The following is a 23,283-nucleotide window of genomic DNA, read 5'->3' on the forward strand; positions in this document are numbered from 1 at the left end:
ATTGAATAGGTACAGTCACCAAAAGATGCAATTTTTGACAAATCCTTGCACCAAAACTAGAAAATAACACCATCACTAGAAAATTTAGGAAATTCTACCCAATTTAAAAAAAAATACACCTGAATCAGAGTTTGGATGTCCAAGTTATGGGCTCACAAAGTCAGGCTACCAAATTGAAAAGAAATTTGAAGAGGAGTCTGGAAGAAAAATTGTGTCTAAATTTAATGGTCAAACAACCATCACCGTAGTTGAAAATTCCATGGATTTGATGGTCAGACGGTCATCAAATTTAACATAGGGAAATGCTGACATCAGCAAAAAAATGGGCCACCTGCTAATGTTTCAGATGACTAGGCCATCTGTATGGTACGGACTGTACAGTAGCGGTATAGATAGCTGATGTGGTTGTATGACAGGGTTGTATGTTGGGTCTACGTGGCACTTACAACATGTGCTTGGTGACATGGAGACTTGTCTGATGTGTGTCCAATGTAAAAGTGAAGCATGGCAAAGGAAGGATGTGGTTGCAAAATTGATAATCATCAGAAGTTGTAAAGAGCAGTGGTTGGAGAACCAGTACACGTGCCAAAAATTAAAAAGTGCAGTCACTGAAAGTCCACCGAGCAGAATTCTAAAAAATACATTGGAAATCCTTGATACACCGGGTTGTAATGTGCATTGTCAAATTCCTAAGCGCGACCAAGGTCAAAGTTTATGACGTTAGACAGTGCACCAGGAACCTTAACTTGCGTGATGGAAGGATTTTGGGTTATTGATCCCACATTGAGCATAGGGATGGACCAAGGAAATATATATTGCAAAGCCCATGCATACAAAAGAAATCTCACCGGTTGATGTTGAACTCGCTAGTCAAAACTTGAGGCACAATAGGAGTATGGACTTAGGCGCTGGCTGGTAATGTGATGTGTGGTCAGATTTGTTTGCCAAAAAAATTGGAATATACCTTGTAAACAAATGGAATATTCCATGTGCAGGGCTAGGATCTCACAACCCAATTCTGCTAAAAAAATTTCTCTGCTATCTGCCCGATGGTCAAAAAAAAATTCAAACTAATACAAACAAAAATAATTGTAGAGAAATAAAATTTTAGACTCAAATAAATTCATTAAATCTGCAAAAAAAGACCATACTCAAACTGCAAATCCGGGGCCTATGAGTGCCAATTTGCAAAAAAAATTGCCTCACAATTGACTTTGGGCTAGGATAGCTGAGTTTATAGCCAATTTTTACTGAATCAGCATTCTGGACGCAATGGCGAGCTCAGATCTGGCTCTAGACACCCCCAATTTCTGCAATACTCTAGAGTTGGGCTACGGTCCTAAAGCAAGATGATGGTCTTGAACAACTTTGTGAAGAGGAATTCTCCAAGAGCTCTGATACATTGTAAGAATTTTCCTTAGAGCAAGATTCACCCAAGATGGTAGAACTCAACACAAGCACAACTATAGACCAAAAATGGATATGATTAGTTAATCAAAATATGTCCTAATACATTTCTCTATTCGCTATGTACAAACACACTAGGAGTGCCTATATATAAAGGCCTCTTAGGAAGCACCTAGAATGTCTCTAGAAATAACCAAGAGATAAGATAAGCATCATGACAACTAAGCACACACCTTATCCAACATTCTAGATGAGTGGATAAGAATGAGAAGGTTGTAGACACCATGTACTTAATTAGGTGCTAACTCCTGTGTTGTAGACAACATGTGCATAAAAGAGGTGCAAACTCCTGTGTTGTCAACATGACAACTCACAAGAGTGCACATACTCCTAGGTGACTAATAAATAAATGCATTAACCTAAGTAAACTTAAGTAAGTGTAAATAGTAAATACTTATTTTCATCAACAATATCAAATGAAGGAAGAAGGCATTCAAGCTATCATCATGTTAGAATTAAGTCAACAAACTGTACATTCCACAACAATCTCAAGATTCTTCATTATGTTTAAATAGGTTTTGTACAACCTTTTCGTCAAAAATGTAATTGATGAAGTTTGGAGATATTCATATTCGCACTAGAATATTTGAAGCTTGGGAAGGAAGTTATTTCTTTACTTTTCTATTGTTTTTCTTTTTTATTGATCATTGAAAAGTTCTTTTTTAGTTTTCTAGTATTTTTCCTTCTTAAATTGTTATTTTACAATTATTTACATTTATAATTTTGTTTAAGATGTAAGGCATATTGTGTTTGTGCTTTGTCATTCTCTATGCCCATCTAAATCAAGTCTAGAGATATATCAATTTCTAATATATATTTTTCAAATATTATAGTTTGATACTTACATGTGATGACAAGTGACTTCATAGATTACTCATTAACTATTTTAATTAGATTAGTTAAGATGTACACTAGTCTAATTGTTATATTATTATTTTATTAGTAATCTTATTTTAGAAGAGTTAATTTCATTTAATTCAATTATTTTAAAAACTAGTTAAACTATTAGAGTTTATCATGTATATTATGTTAGTTAAATAGTCATGTCTTGTTAGTCTATAATAATTATTAATACTTTACAAATCAAATATAACATAGAGTAATAGAGAAAGCCAAGATGTCTGGCAGCAGCATCTCTAACATTGAATAATAAAGCTACATTTCTCTTATTTATAACTTTTTAGCTTCATTTCGTACATTTTGAAGGCTTCTAGCATATTTGAAGTGTGCTCATTTCAGAATCATATACAACTCCATCTATGCTCAGTCTCACCGGCGGCCACCGGCGGTACCTCTCTAACCTCTGTCCCCACACGATGAGCGATATGCTCGAGCTGCTTGTCCACGTCTCTACACGTGCAAACATAACATTGAATAAAAAATAGGCTGTAACAGTTGACCTTATTCTGATAAAATATTTTAAAAAAATTGCAGAGGATGCATTGATAAATTGAAGGTAGTAATTAGTACTCACTCCTTGCTCTCAATGATGTGGCCAACATTAAATGAAACACAGTGAAGCGCCTCCTTCCACTCCAAAATCTTTTCCGAGGCATATTTTTGATTCTTTACATGCTGATCAATTGCATGAGCACAGGCTCCTTTAGCATACCGGACATCTCCTGGCTCAATATAATAGAAAATAGGAACAATTCTAGCGCCTGTCTCGAGCATAAGTGTCAGCTTTGACAAACACCAGGGGGATTGTGCATATCTCTTGGAAAATATAGCTATATGAATCTTAGCACTGCTTATTACTTCTTCTATTACACTAGATATGTGATCCCCCAATCTAAGCTCTTCTGTATCCAGAAAGACCTTCAGTCCCATGTCCTTAAGCTTGTTATAGATAGGTACGGAAAGTGAACGCTTAACATCACGTCCGCGATGATTAATGTGTACATCATAACGGACATCTCTCGTAGGCCTTGCGTATATTCCACCAGAAAGAAATGCCAATTTACCCCGTGGGTGAATGGTAGGACGAGTGTTACCTAATTTGAATTCTTGAACCTCTTTACCTTCTTTCGTTACCAAATCCGCCATCATCCTCATGAGCATGTCCTCGTCGCTGACATATTCAACAACAAAGGAAACATAATAAACTTCAGAGTTTAAGATATCAAAAAAAAAGGTCTGTGAGCCTGAAAATGAGGAAGGAAACATGCAAAGAATGTATCAACAAGAACTTGTGTTAACTTACTCCTTGCTATTGACGATATGACCCACATAGTACGAAGCATGGAGAAGTGCTTTCTTCCACTCCTCCAGCTTCTCTGGGTTATGTCTACCCTTGTCTTGGTGCCGGCCAAATGCCTCACCGTAGCTTCCCTTTCCATTTCTTATATCATCTGGCCAGACATGGTAAAAAATGGGAACAAACTTACTGCCTTCTTTTTCGCTAATCAACGAAAGCTCTCGCAAACACCACTTGGACATTGCATAGTCCTCTGAAAATATAGCTATGTTAAGCCAAGTACTCTTTATTACTTGTTCTAGTACACTAGGAAAGTTCCCCCCCCACGTAAGCTCTTCCGAATCCAGAAATACCTTCAGTCCCATTCCTGTGAGCATTTTATAGATAGCTATGGCGAGTGTACTTTTGACATCAGGACCCCGATGGTTAATAAATACATCATAGTCAAGCTTTACATTATAGTCAAGCTTTTTCACAAGCATTATAGATCCACCCGAAGAAGATGTAGTGGCTACAAATTCTTCACCCAGTTGTTGGATGCTTGAACTAGTCTTAGCCAGTTCTACAAATTCTTGACACGTGTTTCTCTCTTTCGCTACCCACTCTGTAATTTCCTTCAGCAGCATGTCTTCGTCCCTGGACACATTCGACAACGAAGAAAACAGAGTAAACGTCACAATTTATATGGATAGCTGAAGTCTATGAGCCTCAAGATAAAAGAATGCATCGATTAGTAAACGCTTAGTGCATCTGGTGGAGAGATGCGTACTTAGTACTTACTCCTTGCTCTCAACGACCGGACCTACATAATGTGAAATGTTGTAAAGCGCTTTTCTCCACTCCACCAGTTTCTCAGAGTTGCGTCCAACCTTGTTTAGGTCAAATGCATAGCCTCCTTTTACATACCGTACATCATCAATCTTAACACGACAGAAAATGGGAACAATTTTAGTGCCTAATTTACCCCTGTTGTGCATGGACGACAGCTCTTCTAAGCATCGGTCAGATTGTGCATAGCCCTCTGAAAATATTGGAATATAAAGCCACGCACTCTTAAAAGTTGCTTCTAGTTGTTCATCCCCCAAATCGAGCTCTTCCAAATTCAGAAAAACCTTCAGTCCCAACGCATCAAGCTCTTTATAAATTGCTCCGCCTAGACGATGTTTAAAATGATTGATAAATACATCATAACGTAGGAAAACTTTCATAGGCATCGTGGATGCACAAGAAGCAGATGTAGATGGTGGAAATTCTTCAAAGTGTTGGCAATTTAACCAAACACCACCACAAAAGAAAGATAGAAGATCGACAATGCAATAAAGTATTCTAGATCCACTGGAAGTAGATGAAGATGGTCCAAATTCCTCATCCAGTTGGGGGTTGTGTGGGTTAGAAGCAGATGCCATGATATTAGATGCAAGCGGACACAACTAAGGTTGAAAAAAGGGGCTGTCCTACGGGAAAATTGTTTTCGTTGATGAGGTGAAAAGGAGTGGGTGCATATAAAAGATCAGGAGAGGGATAAGTAATGAGAAATAAAAGCGAGACTAAACGCATAGACTGCGTGTATTCGTTGAGGTAACCCCGTGGAAGAAACGAAGAAGCATCACAGAGTCTTACTAAGAGAGTTAGAGTGACTAGTTGAGGATAGCTGAAGGACTTCTTAGAGCCTCTGCTATTGCGTAATTCCCAAACCTTCCTTTTCCTTAGCAACCTCGAAGCGGGCACCTTGAGTAAGACAATAGGCCAATGTCTATGCCGGCATCAGGGCGGCAATTTTTTGTTTTTACTAATTTAATTAAAAATCAATTTAGAATTGTATCTTAATTTTAAATTTTAAGTCGATTGGTGAGGTTGAATGTTGAATGGCTCACAAAAAGTCCACCAGGGATCAAATCTTGCTAAGTGCAAGGCTCCAACACCATAAGGAATGAGGCCGAGATTATGCCCTGGTGATTTTGAAAGTGTGGATGCCCCTTAGTCCTTGCCTCTAAGCCAAAGATGTTTCAAGCACGTGTGGGCCCGTATCATGTTCCTAAATCTTCAAGTGGTAGCCTTCGCTGGTTGGTAGTTTGCAAGCCTCATGCCTTGCTGGGTTGCCTCGCAAGTTTGAACCTTCCATCAAATTTTTTTTTAAAAATAAAATTTAAAATTTAAATTTAACTAAAAAATATGTTTTGATGATGACATAGACATCGTGGTAGAAGAGACCTCCTACTACTAGTTTTGTGATAGATAATTTTTAATTATTGTTTTTAAAGAGTTCAAAAAAAGAGATGTAGACAAGAGACGCAATGCATCATAGTTCCTGCCTAACACATAATGGTTGTAGAGGTGTAGATGAGTGAGAATAAGGTTAAATAGTTCTAAATTAACATTGTGAATACATTAATTTTTGCCTAGAAATGCACTTGTGATCTGATAGGATGGCTCATATTTTTTTATTAAATTCTTGTCCTAGAAATGCAGCTGTGATCTAAAAGGATGACTCATATTTTGTTGTTAAGTTCTCATGTTATATTATTGTATGTTTGGGCATTTAAGCCTAATAATAAGAGGCCAAAGTCCCCAACTATGTATTATTCTCATCTTAATTATCAAATGGAAGTCACACTATTTTTAATCATTAGATAGAGATAAATAGTAGTATAGAACAATAACAACATAAACATATATGCAAAGGGAAAAATGATAAAGAATATATAGGAGGAAGAGGAAGAGAGATAAAATACTAAGATTGAGCGATACAAACATAAGTTGTGTGTGTGTGTGTGTGTGTGTGTGTGTGTGTGTGAGAGAGAGAGAGAGAGAGAGAGAGAGAGAGAATATTAAATATAATTATTTTTCTTAATAAAACAAATAGTCAAAATAAAATCATGTTTATAATGAAAAATTAAAATATATTATATTATAATTAATGAAACTAAGAATTTATTTTTTATATTAAAACTCACATTTGTATAAGAAAAAATGAAATGTATTGAAATATAAAAATATTTTATAAGTAAAACTAATTGTTTAATTTTACATAGTTAGAGAAGATTTACTATTTAATGTTTTGTATTTCCAATTTTTTCATAAAAGTAAGTAATTCTTAATTATGAAATAATATCTATATAATTTAATATGTATATTTGTAAATAATAAATAGATGTAATACATATAAATTTGATGTTGATGAATAAATATGATGTAATAAATAAGAAATAAAATATAACTATTTAATTTTAATACATAGTTTATAAAAACTCAATAATAATTTACATATCTTTTAGAATTGAATTATTTCTTTTTTGTGGTTATTTCCTTTAGTATGTTTTTAATGTAAAATATAATTATTAATTTAATATTAAAATATATATTTAAACTAAATGATAATTTGTTTAAATATAAAATATTAATAATAATAAATGATATAATTTACAAATTGTAACACTTATCAATTATACATATTACAAACACTATTATAAAATATAATTAAAAAATAATATTATTTAATTTATTTTTACAAAAGTAAAATAATAGTATAATTTAACTATTTTTATTAAAAAAATTAGAAATTCAAATACAAAGATATAACATATTAAAAAGAATTAATATTGATTAGACATGTTGTGTGAGGTGGAAGATAAAATGATTGAAAAAAAAAATTCTTATGTACTTGTCACAAAGATAGAGTTGTAATTAATGCATTCATTAATGCAAGATGAAGTTGTTAGAAAATATTTGTATTTTTGTTCAAGAAAATTAATTTTCTCCCCCACCAAAAATAGTATGAACCAATAGAATGAATGAAAAATGTGATTTATCAAATAATGAAAAATTGAAAAAAGATATAAACATTTAAAGTTTCATATAATATTTTAAATTCTTTGATTTGATTGGTCCATGTTAATATGATATTAACATGATATGAATGCATAAGTATTCCTTCCATGGTAGGAACTAATAATGAATGTACATTTACTAATAGTTAAAAGATGACACAAACTATAAGACTAGCTCCACTTCACCTCTTTCGTAGCCTTTTCTTTTTATTCAATCATATTAGCTAAAACTATATCAAATAGCAAATTAGATACAACATGTTATATGATGTAGCTTTTGCTGTGAACTCAGCTTTGCCTAGAACTCATTGACTTTTAAACACCATATGTAAACTAAAACTAATTAGCGCATATTAATGAATAGCATGTTGTTGTGGTTTTCCTTTGGCTCTGCGTGAGTTATTATTGGGAGGCATGTACAAACACAACTTTGGAGCATAATAGACATTTCAAAAGTCCCTTCTTTATTTTTATTTGTTTTGTTTTGTTTGAAGCAAGCATGGCTTGCATTCCAAGGCAACGACTAACATAAAGTTATGGAATGATATAATTAATGCAAAAAGTTGATGGTGTAGAAAGCATGCATGTGATGAATGGTCGGTGAGAAATATAATTTTATGAGTGAATTTTATAAAACTTAGTGGTGGATTGGGTAGTTACAGATGTCGGTGATGACAGCACTTAGGAGGTGGCCATATGGCAAAATAATCAATTTTTTTCTTCTCTTTTTACTTGGATATAAAAAGAAATGGGATGAATTAAATTTCGATGGGCAATAAAAGGGACCATATTAACTTTTTCAACTCTCTAAAGGTAGCTTTATGTGTTTCGTCACTTCCTTTAATTTGGCCACAAGTCATGTTTGGTGTGTTTTTTAATGAGCCCATGTGCTCTATTTTTATATTGAGAATTCCTATAGCATAAACTTGGCTTACAATGGAAGAGTTGAAAATTCCTACCAAGCTTAGAATTGTGACACATAAACTATATGACTAGGTCATTGCTAAAATCAAAACTATGATAGAAATGTTAGAGAGCCTTGGTAGTGATGTAGGGGTCAAATAGGGGTGCCCCCTTTTACCAACCTTGTTTATGTTATATATTGATAAATTAGAAGAATGTTTAGATAAGGACAATGGTGATGGGGTTCAACTAGCTAATTATGTGAATAACTTGTTTTTATATGTGGATGACCTCATTTTAATTTCTAAAACAATAGATGGTCTAAGAAAACACTTGAAGGCACTTGAGGCCTTCTATCAAGTGGTCAAGATGCAAGTGAACAATAGAAAAACCAAGGTGATGATTTTCTCTTTGAAAAGAAACAAGAGGCAGGGAAAATGCTTTCATTTTCAATGGCAACCCATTAGAGATTGTGGATGAGTACAAGTACCTTGGAATTGACTTCAACAACAAAATAAGTTGGGAAACATGTAGCTTGCAAAAATAATTCAAGGAGGATTGAAAGTATTGTACTTTACAAAATAAATGTACAACAATGTGAAATTATGTGATTTGAAAATTAAAAAGGTGTTCTTTGGTTTGTTAGTTACCCAGGTAAGCCTTTATGGTTGTGAGATTTGGGGCAGCAACATGTCTAATAAAAAATGGAGACAAGAAAAAAGAATTCAAAAATCCTTAATCTTCAATAGTCTCAAAATTAAAACAATGGTTCTTTATGAGATCCTATTTGCGAAAATGGGCACTTTCCCTATAGAGGCCTCGCAAATGATTTGATTACTATCTTATTTAAAGAAGGCCCAAAGAATGGAAAATTGTTGTTGGGCTAAGTTCATCACAAAAGAAAGGTTCAATAGAAGAAATAACATGTGGATGAAGAAAAAAGTTAAATGGACATAAAAATGGAATCTTAGTATGCATGAATACCCAAAATAGCAATGTTGGAATTAAAAATTCATGAAGGAAAAATATAGGTGTCACATGATCACAACAAAATGTTTGGAAAAGAGACTACTATATAAAGAATTTAACCCAATGTGAGCCCATGAGGAGAAAGCATATATAAGAGAAAATATCAAATGTAGAGCTAAAATTCTCATAGCGTAGCTTAGGACAAGCTCTCATCATTTGAGATGTGGAATAGGTAGATGGAGGATACCCAAGGAAGAATGTAAAGAGAGAGTATGTATTTTTTGCAATATAGGAGTGGTCGAAACCAAGCAACACTTTCTCATGGAATGCCCATCATACAACACCATTTACTTCAACTATTAGGATATGCTAGAAATTGGCAATTTAGGTACTCTTTTTGAGGAAACAGAGTTGGACATGACAACAAAGTTAGTGGTCAACATTCATTATCAAAGGTCGGTCTTAAAGAAGCAACTTCGAGAGACCTAATATTCTTCCATGCTTTATCTTAAAGGGATTCTTGTCTTTTGTCTAATGGATACCATAGACTTCTTTGACCTCAAAAATGTTATTAAATTCATTCATTCACTTGAAACGTATATTTGATTTTCATTACAATAGTAGCATTGGTCGTAAATCTACAAGATGTGACCCTAATGATCTATTTCATCACCAATCTTCCTAATAAAACAACCATTTATAAATTTGATTATCCAAAGAGTAGAGGCATACAAATTATTTTTAGATAATTTAAGGAAAATTAGGGTAAAACATGCACTGTGAGAAAATATTTATAACTATCATACAATTCTCAAACAATTATAGTCAATTTCTAGTTTCAAACATACCGTTATAACTGAACTAGCATGACAGGTGTGCTAGCTTTTCAACTGACATAGAAAAGGAATCTCAAGAAAATTGTAACTAATATATTACTATTCATATAATCAATTTCATAGTTGGTTGGAGAGAAAACAATATACTTTAACTTGATTAGCACAACACGCATGCCAACTTTTACTACAACAAAATTTTGTGGAATAAGAAGCAAAAGACCAAAAAGTATGAGAATAGAAGATTGAAAATTATAGTGTGCTGAACTTAGATTTGTCATATACATTTTTAAGGGGATCCCAATGTCCATAGTTTGATAAAAAAGAGTACAGTTCCATTTAAAAAAGGTAAAGCATGCGCTACAAGCAAGGAATACTGTAAAACTTGATATTATAGATAATTCTTAGTCTAGTCTAATCAAATAAAGACAATAATTCACAAATTTGTTTCTTTTTTCCCTTCTTATTGCCTTCCAACTCATTTACAAGATGTCATAGTGAAAGTTGCATATGGGCCAATGTATTTACGTTCTCTTAATATGATTATATAGTGATAATTAATTAATTAATTTTTTTTAAAAATTGTTTCTTATTTTTTTACTACCAAGTGTACATTGGTATGTAATAGGTATGGTGAAGTGTTGTGAAAAATTGACCAAACTAAATTTGTGTATCGTTTTATACATTTGTGTAATACATTAATTGAATTGATAGGTCATTTAGCAAATGATATTTATTTTAACAAAAAATATCATATTGGAGATGAGGTAGCTTCAAATTAACTTCTTGGGTTCTAAGCATTGCTCAAACAAAACTTTAGAAATACGAAGGTAATCATGCTCAATTACCAATATGTCCATGTTGTGTTTTCAATACGGAGGGAGGAGAGAGAGATTTCAGGAGGGAGAGAGGAGTAAAGAAAATAGAAAAAGGATTGTAGACGGAGATGTGTTGGTAAACAAATTTTTCACAATAGAATTGCCCAACGGAGTGTGTGGCAAACCATTCACAACAGTTGGATAGGCCCTTAGTATGTGGCCTTCCTCTGCATTTTGAGGGGCAGCTCCCTCGTATGATATAATTTTTTTAAAGGGTTTTTCAATTAAAGAATCTAAAACTTCAAAGTTCAGGAGAAAGTCATTCAGGACGAATGCACCACATGCCCTCACAACCTTCTTTGATAAACAAAATCAATAACAGAGGTGCTCAAGAGCTACACTTGAAAGCAACCAGTATTATTAAGGACATTCATTATCATTCATAAACACTCGCATAGCACCATGAGAATGTCTACTATAGCATATAACAATTTGGATTTTAAAATAAGAAACCCAAAGCATTTCTCATTTCATTCCCTTGCACAAAGAAAGCAATGGAGATTTTTCAATTCAGAGATAAAAGGTGTACATACTTTCTAGAATTTATCCCTAGATCAAAATTTCAGCATAGTGTTCCCTTATTTTTCCAACCAAAAAGTCCCTTTTACAAAGCCAAAATGCATCCTTATATAGACATAGAGGTTAATAACTACCTCTTCGTGGTTAATAACCACCTCCAAAATACATAATTTTGGAAGGTTAATTAACCTCAAGAAAATTAACCTATACAAGGAAACTTGCAAAAACAAAACTTTAGCTAGAGTTCCTAAAGATATTTACATATACAATCACGGATTCTCCTAGCTACTAACTCTATCTACCTGAACACAATTGATCTATCTCGAAAAGCCCTGTAAGAATCTAGGATAATCATCATTGATTCATAGTTCGGAATGAACACATTTTCCATCCTGAGTTTGGCTGTGAAGTATCTATCTTGAATTTCTTCTGACTCTTGTCGATAGGCTGAAATGTTACAATCTTCTAGCGTGATTTCAACTAGGCTAAGCTTCATCATAGTTTCGGCATCCGATACACGGTTCTCTATTTCTGAATGAATCTGAACACTGAAGGAATCAAGGAGATACTGACAATCAACATGTTGAAGATCATTTACTGGCACCCCACTTGTGATAGTAGAGATTATTTCATCTGTACTTTTTGTTTTCAGTTGCTCCAAAGAGGCTATTAGCTTTCTGAACTCAGTGATCCCTTTGCTGATGTTTATCACCTTCCAACCAACACTTTTACTCCAGATACATGTTTGGTTGTCACTTGGATCAGCAATAATTTTCTCAAAGAGTAGGGTGCTCGTATCTAACTTGGCCATTTCTTTTAATTTGTCAGCTACTTTTTGCTAGTTGGATTTATGTTCCTTTCTACTTTCCAACTCCTTATAAATTTCTTGTATCTGTGCTATGGCTTTCCCATATATCTCTTTTACCCCATTTATAAGTTTTGAAGCATCCTCTATCATCTTGTTTATCCAAGCTTCGATCATCATACTATGTGACTTGTGTTTGTTGATTCTTTCAACAACATTATGATCCAAAATACCATTAGGACCTGCGACAGAGTGACCATGGCTTGGGCATTAGAAGGATTGCTGATGGAAATAATATAAGCTACCATCATCTAAACTTGTTCTTTGAGTTTCTCCTTGGCTCTTTTCTCTTCCTTCACCCTTTGCAACATCTGAGCAACAATCACTTCAAAATTTTGAAACTCTCTTTCTACATTAGAAGGACCAAGGTCAACCTTTTCTAGAATGAGATCTGATTCAAATGCTTCATCAACATTCTTTTCAATTATAGGTTTGGCCAATTCCACACACAAGTTGCTTGAAGTTTCATCAATAGCTAACTTGGACATCACCTTGGTCTTTTTCACCTTAGAAGGCTTCTGAAGAGTACTAGAGATCACATCAAACAGAGGTGGAATCATTTGAACAACCTTTTTCCTCTTCTAAAGACTGTTCTGGAACCATGAATGTGTAATTTTTGAAGATTGTACATCACTTGTCACATTTTCAGCAATCATCATTAAATTTTCTGAATTAGATAATGGGTTATCTAATTGTGTGATGTCTATTAATGGCATATTAGGAGGAGAGAGACTCAAATGAGGAATCACTGCATCATGAGGGGATGTAATAGGGACATGTGATTCAGCAATTTGAGGAGTTCTTTGATCTTTTTCACAGGATTCATTCCCTTCCTGATTCATTTTACCTTTCATTCTTGTCCTTTTTCTTTTGACTGTAAACTTATCTGGCTGATTCAGATCTTCATCCCAATCTTGAGCACCTGTATCCAATTGTTGCATCTTCTCACTAGAAGTTTCCTCTATCACCATCCGAGATGATTCTCCTTTATTATTTCTCCTCTCTTTAACTTGAAATTCACTAGTTTCTTTTTCAGCTCTGACTTTACTGATCTAGTCTCTTGTCCTTTTAAGAACAAAGGCAGTCCTTTCCTTCAAGCTTTTTAACTCTTGAATTGACCAATCAATAGGAGGGAGATCTAGCAATTCAATTTTCTCATAATAGTAAGGATCAACCAAAGAAACCTTATCGTCATCTACACCTGTCACATCAATGTCCAACTTGAAGTCTATCACCTGTCGTACTGTAAGCCGCATCCAATCTCTCTTCCTGACTTCGAAGTCATTTTCACAATCCTCCCAAAATTCTTCTAGAGTCAGGAAGTGACCAAGACTAGGATTTAACTTTAATCCATTCACTGCATAGCCCTTACTATCATAAGGGAAATGCATCGTGTAAGGATGCAAATTTATTGTGGCAATAGATCTTTCAATGTTCCTAGCATCTGATGTAGTATCACAACTATAATATCTGATGGCAATAGGAAAAGCTATTTTATCTATCCTCCTGTTCTTGCAAAGTTTATTGATTTGACTAATTTGCCTGCACATTTCAATTAAGACCAGTTTATCATCAACAAATCTAGGTACCATCAATGGACACCCATCATAGGTAGCTAACCTGATATAAGTAAACTTTGAGAATTGTATGAAAATGCTTCCATATTTTTGTACTTCCATCGCTGCTTCTAGTGAAATTCTGAGTCCAATGTTCCCTTGAATTTCCCTTACAGTTAGCATGGTGAATGCGTCATTCACTCTTCTAAACTAGTGTAGGCTATTATTATACTGAATTTGAGGAAGATGATTATAAATGATGGAGGTGTCATCATAAACCCCCTGCCGGTTAAGTCCTAACCAACTCTTGGTGCTTATGATAACATAGAAAAGATATGAAGTCATATAAAAGTAGTCATTTTCTTGAAGTCCCATGAGCTGTCTATGTAGTGAATCACTAATAATTTCATCCCAATCAATATGTTGTTTTCCTTCACAGATCATGTTGATAAACAGGAACATCCAACCTTCAAACTCGTGTGAGTCCCGAAGACCAACGATCCTTCTTAGTAGGGTCACCATGTTTTCCACATCTTCTTTTAACGGTGACCTGTGAATGGATTTTCTTAATTAAGATTTCCCTTTTCTTGGTTGCGAGAACCATAACTTGGAAATGGTGTTTAGACATTGAGTCTAATTTGCAGTAAAATACTCTTTGGCAGTTCTCAGATTGATGTTAGCATATTACATCCGGGTAGGCAATCGAAAAACACTAGCAATAGAGGCAGGATCTAGATAGCTAATTACTTTATTTTTTGATGAAATAACTTTTCTAGTATTCAGATGGTAAGCTTTCATGCACTCCAATACCAAGTCTGGGCACTATGCTAAAATGGGGTGTCCTCTTGCTTGAACCAAGCCACTTTCTAATATCTTTCTAGCTAATGGAGTCTTTTCTTCATTCACAAGAGATGACTACAAGTCTTGAAGGCAGACACTTCCTAAAATGGTATCGCCGATATCTGGAAGCATACTTCTTAAAATAGGAGCATAATCCGGCCTTTGATACTTGTTCTTCATGATAGATTATCAATCTTTCTTTATCAAATTTGTTAGATGCCTTCAACCTTGTCCTGCACTCTTTACTTCTAACTTCAAAGTAACAAATCAACCACCCAACCAAAAAGATCTATCAGCAATACATCGGACTAAGAATTTCCATGTCTTCTAACAAACATTCATAAGAATTGGATCTTGCCCAGACTTATAATTCACTCATAAATCTGCATGATATTAATGATGCTCTAGCTTATCTGCAGAGTATCGATTTCCTAAGAAAGCAAGGATGCTGATCTGAGGTTTTCAGAGCTACAGGTTAGGAATGAATATTTCATTTTGTCGAACACTTTCCTAGCATTCTATATGTTATGTTCATGCTCACTACCCTTTTTTTTATTTTGGCATTATGTCAAACAAGTCAGGAGTTGAATTTGTTTGATACATCTAATGAATTCACATGGAGAAAAGATGAAGAAATTGTTCGGCAGATGTTCTTTGGCATTAATCCTTTGCATATCAAGTGTCTCCATGTAATTAACATTCCTTCATTTGCTAGTATAATTTAGATGCTCGAGTTCTGAGTAAAATCATTTGTCATTAAGATATGGATGGTGATAGATTCCAAAGTTGATATATCGATTTAAAAATCTCTGGACAGTTTTGTTATGGAAATCTGTAATCTTCTCTCTCATTATTGTAGTGGTGTCATCCAACCATAGTGCAGCACCATAACTTGAAGATCAAATATTTAAGTGAAGATTTTCATGGCATCATCAATATTCCTTTGAGCATGCCCTGAAGATAACAGGAAAACTGCGGGTTGCAAGAAAGTGTTTAAAGACTAGGGTGATATCAGGGTTGGCACTAAGGTGTTCAAGGTGGCGTGCCTATTGAATGAACTACGAGCGTAATTGCTTCTTTAAAGCATCCTTCATTTGCTTGCATGGATAGGAATGACACTGCTCTGCTCATGAATATGGAAATATTTATTTTAATGTTAGCAAGTTGATATAAATATATCGCATTTTACCCACAAAAAATGTTGGCGGCTTTATGTCTCCCAGCTCTTGAAATTTGAAATGTTTTCCATTGTGAAGGAAAGCCGTAGGTTGAGGATCAATTAGTTGGAAAGTATGGTATGAGATGGCATGCTTTAATTGCTTCTTTAAAAATGTCCTTATCCTGCCTTGGTGAAGAGGGTGGTCTACACACGATCAGATTCTTTTATGTTCCAATTTAATTCCTTCATAAATTCGGACTCCCATAACTGACGGCAGGTATTCAAACCTCAGTATCACCCCCACTATTCACCTGGGAAGACCATGTGTTTGAGTTGGAAATAAGGTGAGCAAGGTGATGTATATGTTAAATGAACCACAAGACTTTCCCTTTCTCACGTGGACAATAATATGCATTGATTTGTATATGTAGCAATATTCTGAAAAACCAAGTTTTGTGGATGCATACAACCATAGGTTGAAACTCCAACAAACATAAAATATCAACTTTAATAAGTGCTTCAATAACATTATCCCACTATATTCAAGCTGAAGGAATTTACACATGGTTTATACAATTTGAAAATTTTCAAACAAGTTAATAACCGTCTCAAAGAGGTTAAGAAATGCATGTTTTTGGAGAGGTTAATTAACCTACTCCAAAATGCGCATTTTGGAAATTAACATTAACCTATTTGAGAGGTTAAGAAATATGCATTTTTGGAGAGGTTAATTAACCTACTCCAAAATGCGCGATTGAAAAGTTATCATTAACCTTTTTGAGAGGTTAATGGTTAATGATAAACTTGAAAATGCATATTTTGGGTCTCTCCATTAACCTGCAATAACCTGAGACATAGAAGTCAGTTTTCAAAAATTTCAAGTGCTGCACGGAGTTGGTAACAAGCCGAAGACATGAAGATTCAGAAATTCACAAAGATTCAGAGATAAAATGGCCAATTGAAAGCTTAAAATTGGGCAATCTTCAAAAATTAACCAAGGCTTATAAAATTGAAAGAATTTTATAACCGAGCAACAAGATGTAAAGTTTGTGTGTGTGTGTGTGTGTGTGTGTGTGTGAGAGAGAGAGAGAGAGAGAGAGAGAGAGAGAGAGAGAGAGAGAGAGAGAGAATATAGGATATAGGAAGATGGAGAAGGGAAGACATAAACAAATATAAACAGAGAGAGGAAGAGATAAAGAGGGGGAGATAAATATAGATATATGAGAAGAGAAATATAGAGATATATATAGACATACACACACACACACACAGAGAGGAGGGATGGAGGGATGGAGGGAAGGGGTGCAAGAGATAGGGGTAGAAAGGAGAGATTGAGATAAAGATATAACTTGAGGAAGATAGAGGGGATTTTTATAAAATAAGTATATTGAGAGGGAGAGATGGATGAGAGAGAAAGAGAGATGTGGATACATGAAGGTAGAATAAGAAAGATAATGAGAGAGGAGGAGATGGAGAGATAGAAAAAAAAGGGGCAAGTACAAAAAGTTGGGGAACCAAAAAGTTGGTTTAATGAGCCTTACAAGAAAATGAAGATAAACCTTCAAAATTTGAAGATGTGAAAAAAACAAAGTTTAGTGCTCCAAATGTAGTTTAACAACTATTGAGAAAAAAAACATGTTGAGATTAAGGGTCTCACAAAGGAGCACACTAAGTGGTCCTATTATTTTTGAAAAAATAAACATATCATTTGGGGTACTCGAGCTATAAAATAAACCTTTTTCTAGAATATTTTTTATTGCTCTAATAAAAAGATAGTTAACATTGAGAAGATATATTTCAATTCTCTTAGGCTAGGGTCCCATGGAGATCTTTAAATAATCTTTCCTTACCAATTTCCCTATTCATAGTACTAGATTTAATAAATGGCATCCACTAAGGATTTAGTGTACATCGAGATATGTATTTCAAGTTTTGCTTTGTTTTTTATTAATGAAAAAAGATTTTGATATAAGAGTATGTAATAGATATACATATATTATGAAGAAAAAGAAAAATAACAAGATAAGAAGACAATTTAGAAAGAAAATACATGTCTGCCCAATAGGCTAATAACAACTCCCAAAATGTGGATCAGAGGGAGAAAATAGAATTGAATTTGGGCATTCAAACAACTGCCTGCTTACCGGCAACAATAGATGAAAGAAATCAGCTCATATGGAAAAATAGTCTCAATTTCATGGGTAGAAAAAAGCAAGCCAATCCAGCTTGTGCAATTTGATGAAGAAAAGAAAAATGAGGATATATAGGAGGGAAAAAGAGCAACTGGTGGTGCCTCTAGTAGGCAACCCTATTGCTTCATTTAGTGGAATGGATTCCTAATTCAACTACATGATTACCAAGATGCAGGAAATGACTATCACTTCAGCCTGTCTTTTTTTTTTTTTTTTTAAATATGCTCCTTCATGTAAGATTTTGCAACCTAAAGTTGTAAAATAAATTAAGAATTTTCTAAAAGAATGAAGCCAAATTGCAAATTAAAATAAGAAAATTCCTAATTTATTTTGCAGCTTTAGGTTGCAAAATCTTACATGGTATCAGAGCATAGGGAGCTAGAAGAAGAAGTACCCATGTTATTTGTAGGTATTTCAAACCAAAGCTTGTTTAGAGTGGAATTTTTTCATTAGATTGGGGGTTGTTAATGTTTTTCTTTTCGTAAATGAATTGAGATAAAGTTCCATTTCTGGGGGAGATCAATGATACTTAATATTAATTTTCATCCTTCTGCTGTCAAGCTAACCTCAAAGAATTAGAATTATCTATCTTGGAAAAAGGGGATAGAGAATCACTACCCTGAGCAAGACAAATAATTCTTTGAGGTTAGCTTGAGAATGAAAGGATGAAAATAAATATTAGGCGTCATTGATATCTCCCAAAAATATAACTTTATCTCAATTTGTGATTACAAAAAGAAATAGATGAAGTTCCATTTTTGGAGGAGATCAATGATGCCTAGTATTTATTTTCATCCTTATGTTGTCAAGCTAACCTTGGAGAATTATCTGTCTCACTTAAGATAGTGATTTTCTATCCCCTTTTTCCAAGACAGATAATTCTCCAAGGTTAGCTTGACAACATAAGGATGAAAATAAATACTAGGCATCATTGATCTCCCCCAAAAATGGGACTTTATCTTAGTTGGTGATTACAAAAAGAAAAATATTAACAACCCCCAATATAATGAAATTTTTTCATTCTAAATAAGCTCTAATCTGCAATACCTGCAACGAAAATAGTACTTCTTCTCATAGCTCCCTATGTTCTGATACCATGTAGAGTTTCACAAATATTATGTGAAATTTATTAAAATGTTGCTGAAAGAAAGAGGCACAAATTTTAGATAAGAAAGCAGAGAAAACAAAGCTACTAAAAATGAAAAAGAAATCTATTTCTCATTGATTTTTTATAATCTACATTCATATGCATGGTTTATACAATTACACCACCGTACCAATTAAGAAATCACAGTGAAGAACTATGAAATAACAACATGAATTATGTATGCATGAACATCCACTATTTAAGTGGAATTATTGCATAAAAACAATAGTGAAATTGGAGTTAAAATTAGTTAACATAGACACTTCCTTAGCATCCATGAGTAGCAGAAGAAAGATTTTAGAGTTGGAAAAAAAAAAAAAAAAAAACTGCAAGTTCAGATTTAGCTCAGTGATAGGCACCATACAAACTTAGAAAATTGGGATAAGAAAATATAAAAGAATGGCACATGGCTATAGTGATTGCTGCCAAGATGGGAGAAGGGCAGTTTAGCAGCCACAAAGCAAACTTAGAAAAAACATATAAATAAAAGTAAACTAAATGTAGACCTCATACGTCAAGGCTCGAGGATTGGTTAGGCAGCTAACACATTAAGAAAATCGAAAACATGGAAATAGTTTTCATAGAATGAGTGAATCTCTGAGAGCACTATCAAAGATTGAATGGAAACCCTATTTCACAATTTCTCCATGCAACTTAACATTTCATCAAAGTATTAAATCAAGACCAAAACAAGTGTGGGAGCAAGAGTCCCTACCTACTATGATAAGAAGAATAGGAGATTGAGTAAAAATAACTTACAACTTTGAATCAATTAAAATGATTCAAATTTAGGTTTTTCTACTGAAAGGATAATTATTGATTGATATATTAAATGTTAGTCATCCAAATTAACATTAAAATGAAAATAGGTAAAAAGAAAGTTATTATTACAAGAAAAATTATTTAGATTTTTAGTAATGTCTTGATTTATAATCAAAGAACTAGCAATGAATATCACATTTACTTTTATTTTTTGAACAAATTAAAAATATTTTTTTCTAATTAATTTTTAAGCTTTTAATTAATTTATTTTTTTAATAAAAAAACTAATGTAGGATACCCATGATAAGGTGTACATTCTTCATTGATTTATTTTGCGGTGCCTTCAAATTGGGTGTTTCTTTTAATTCTCTGATCAGAATTGGAAAAGATAATTATAAATTCAAATAGATTTTTTGGAAAAGTAAATTATATATTCAAATAGTTTTTTTTTCCTATAACTGATTTAATGTTTATGAGAAAAGTCACCTATCATCTACTCTTAATGCACCAACAGAGTGGTATTCAAGAATGACACTTGAAACCCTAGAAATAGGGAGGAAATGAAGTATAGAGAAAAATAATAAATCAATTAATTTTTTAAAATTAATTTTTTTTTGAAAGAATGATTTTTTTGGTTTCTCATTTGTCAGCTCAAAAAGTTTGTAAAATTAATTTGTCAGGTGGGGGTGTATTGGTAATTCACTAGTAGTCATAGAATCCAATCTTTTGCTTTGAGGCTCCTTGGGAAGTCATTTTGATTCCCACATATACAACATTTACTTAAGAACTCCAAAGAATTGTATTGCTAAATTTTTTTGGAGAAATCAACAAGTTATATCATACAATATTGTACAATCAAATTTCAAACTTACTTTTATTGCATAGAATGCTCTTTCAAGCATTATACATGTTTTGAAAATGAGAATTTAAAAAACTATTTATCATCTACTATTTTGACTTGTAAAAAAAAAGTTTCTTTCATTACTTTGTGTTCCTAACTACATTTGATACTTTATGTTCCTAACTATGTTTCTTACCCTACCTTTGTCTGTTTAAAATTTCAACTAAATACATATGACCACATCCCTTGCACCTTCTATTGGTGGAAGTGCTAATCAGTAGTCCATAAAATACAATTAATTTTGAAAATGAATAAGGCATACTCCCCAAAAGATGAATGATAGTGTTGAATATCACATAAAGATGAATGACGGCTTATTGTAATGTGTGCAAAAATATTTGAATTAAAAAAAAAGTGATAAGAAACCAAACATAAAGTTTTCTTTATTAAATTTTTCAAAGGGGAAGATACTAGAGAGTAATAGATACTTCCAATCCCCTCACAAGTGGGAAATCATCAGTGATTTCTATCTAATAGTACAGTGCACAGTCAGTGGGGACTTTGGAGACAGGCGTGAGTAGAAGGCCAGGCCAAGGACTGAGGCAAGAAAGGCTCCACACCCACCGCTTGACCACATCTATTTTCAGATAGCAAGGTGATTTTTGTGGGCACCTAAGGGAGATGGAGAAATATAGTTCTCTTGCTTGTAACTGTGTCATTTTACATTGCCACAAAGATTTGTTCATTGCAAAATGCTAACGATTCTAGTGTCAAAAGAGAGGTGGACCCTAGGTTCATGTTATCCATAGGGATTCTCCTCCTATTAGTTCTGGTCATGTTGTCTAGAAAATTAATGCATTTTTATGCCATTCGTGTGATTACCAAAGTGGTCCTTAACATGTAGGAAGATGAAGGAGAGGGTTGGGGGAGTTTTAAGCTCTCATTCAAGGAACCCCCTTGTGTTTCTACTAATAGTTCCATGCACCATCCAAATTCCTCAAAGGATTTTCAATGTGTTGAGGAATTTAATCTATTGGTGGTCAATTCTTTCTCCTATTCTAAGCAAAGTATGTGTTCGCAGAGTGCTTTTTGAAAATATGTTAAAGCTGATTGAACTCTTGCTATAGATCTAGGGTTATGAGGGTTTCAAAAAAATCTATATTAAAAAAATGATTGATGGGATTAAAGATTACCTACAAAAATTAACAATTCTTAGCCTCCTTGTTAAGCCGATAGGCTTCATCCCTTGGAAAATAATGACCGGTTTGTTCGGATTTTTCAACGGTCTTATGCTAAAACATTCGAGAAAAATTTCCATCATTAAGTGTTAGCATGAGACCATGTCTAAATGGATGGAGTAAACCAACCAATCACCAACTTAAGCGTGTGACAAAATCCATTTGCAAGATAAACTCTCGTCTTCAGCTAACCAACACTGAAAGATCTGCATTATCAGTTATAGTAGCCTCAAACATTTTGTAAGGTCCTGTCCAAGTAAGGACTAGATCAATTGTTAATTTGTCTACAATATAATTTGATTAGTAGTAAATATTAATTTTTTCATTAGAAGAACATTATATGACTTATTCAATAACATGATTAGGGAAAATCCTTATGTGACTTGCAATGATTAGTATTGTTTAAATAAGATTGACTTATCAATTGTAACCATTCAAGTATTAGGTGCAAATGTGTATGTGATACTTCATATAGTAGAATTATGCTTATTTAATTAATGTGCAAGTTAGACTCAACTTATGATCAACTATGTATTTTGTTCATACACTTGACAATGATTACAAATAGAAATGGTTGGACCTCGTTACATATGACACGATAGTTTAGATAGTTATGAGACTAGTAGCATTAGACCTAATTCACACTAGGATGGATTGTCTAATATAAGTTAACAACTTGATTAGCTAATGCGAGTTACCTAATGGATAAATACCTTATATTGTTAATCTTATCTCGTCATGATAATTAGATAGTTTTAGTAATTAAAATTATGGCCAATTGAATTGAATAGATATTGTGTTGTGGTGAATAAATTCCACATAAGGTGACTGTGAAAATGGAAATCAAGTTTGGGTTATGTGATTATTGTTTTGAAGTAAATTATGTATCATTTAATTCTAAATAAAGAACTATGGAAATGAATAGAATATAGATAACACAATGAATACTAGTGGTACTCGTTATGTTATTTTAAGGGATGTTATGATTTGAATCCTATAATTAGTGAGAGCAAGTAATGTAATACCCCATCTCATTATAGACTTAGACTCAATTGTACGAATTTGATTAATGTACATGTAAGATATAAGG

At 33.5% G+C, this 23,283-nt stretch overlaps 1 pseudogene; it reads left to right on the forward strand.

Moving 5' to 3' along the window:
* The first annotated feature begins 5,192 nt into the window (after positions 1–5,192).
* Positions 5,193–23,283, forward strand: part of LOC149544150 (uncharacterized) — a 314,863-nt pseudogene continuing 296,772 nt past the window's right edge.

This window comes from Cupressus sempervirens, chromosome 8, assembly GCF_028749045.1.
Source record: "Cupressus sempervirens isolate cs-2001-9-10 chromosome 8, ASM2874904v1, whole genome shotgun sequence".
Taxonomy (NCBI): domain Eukaryota; kingdom Viridiplantae; phylum Streptophyta; class Pinopsida; order Cupressales; family Cupressaceae; genus Cupressus; species Cupressus sempervirens.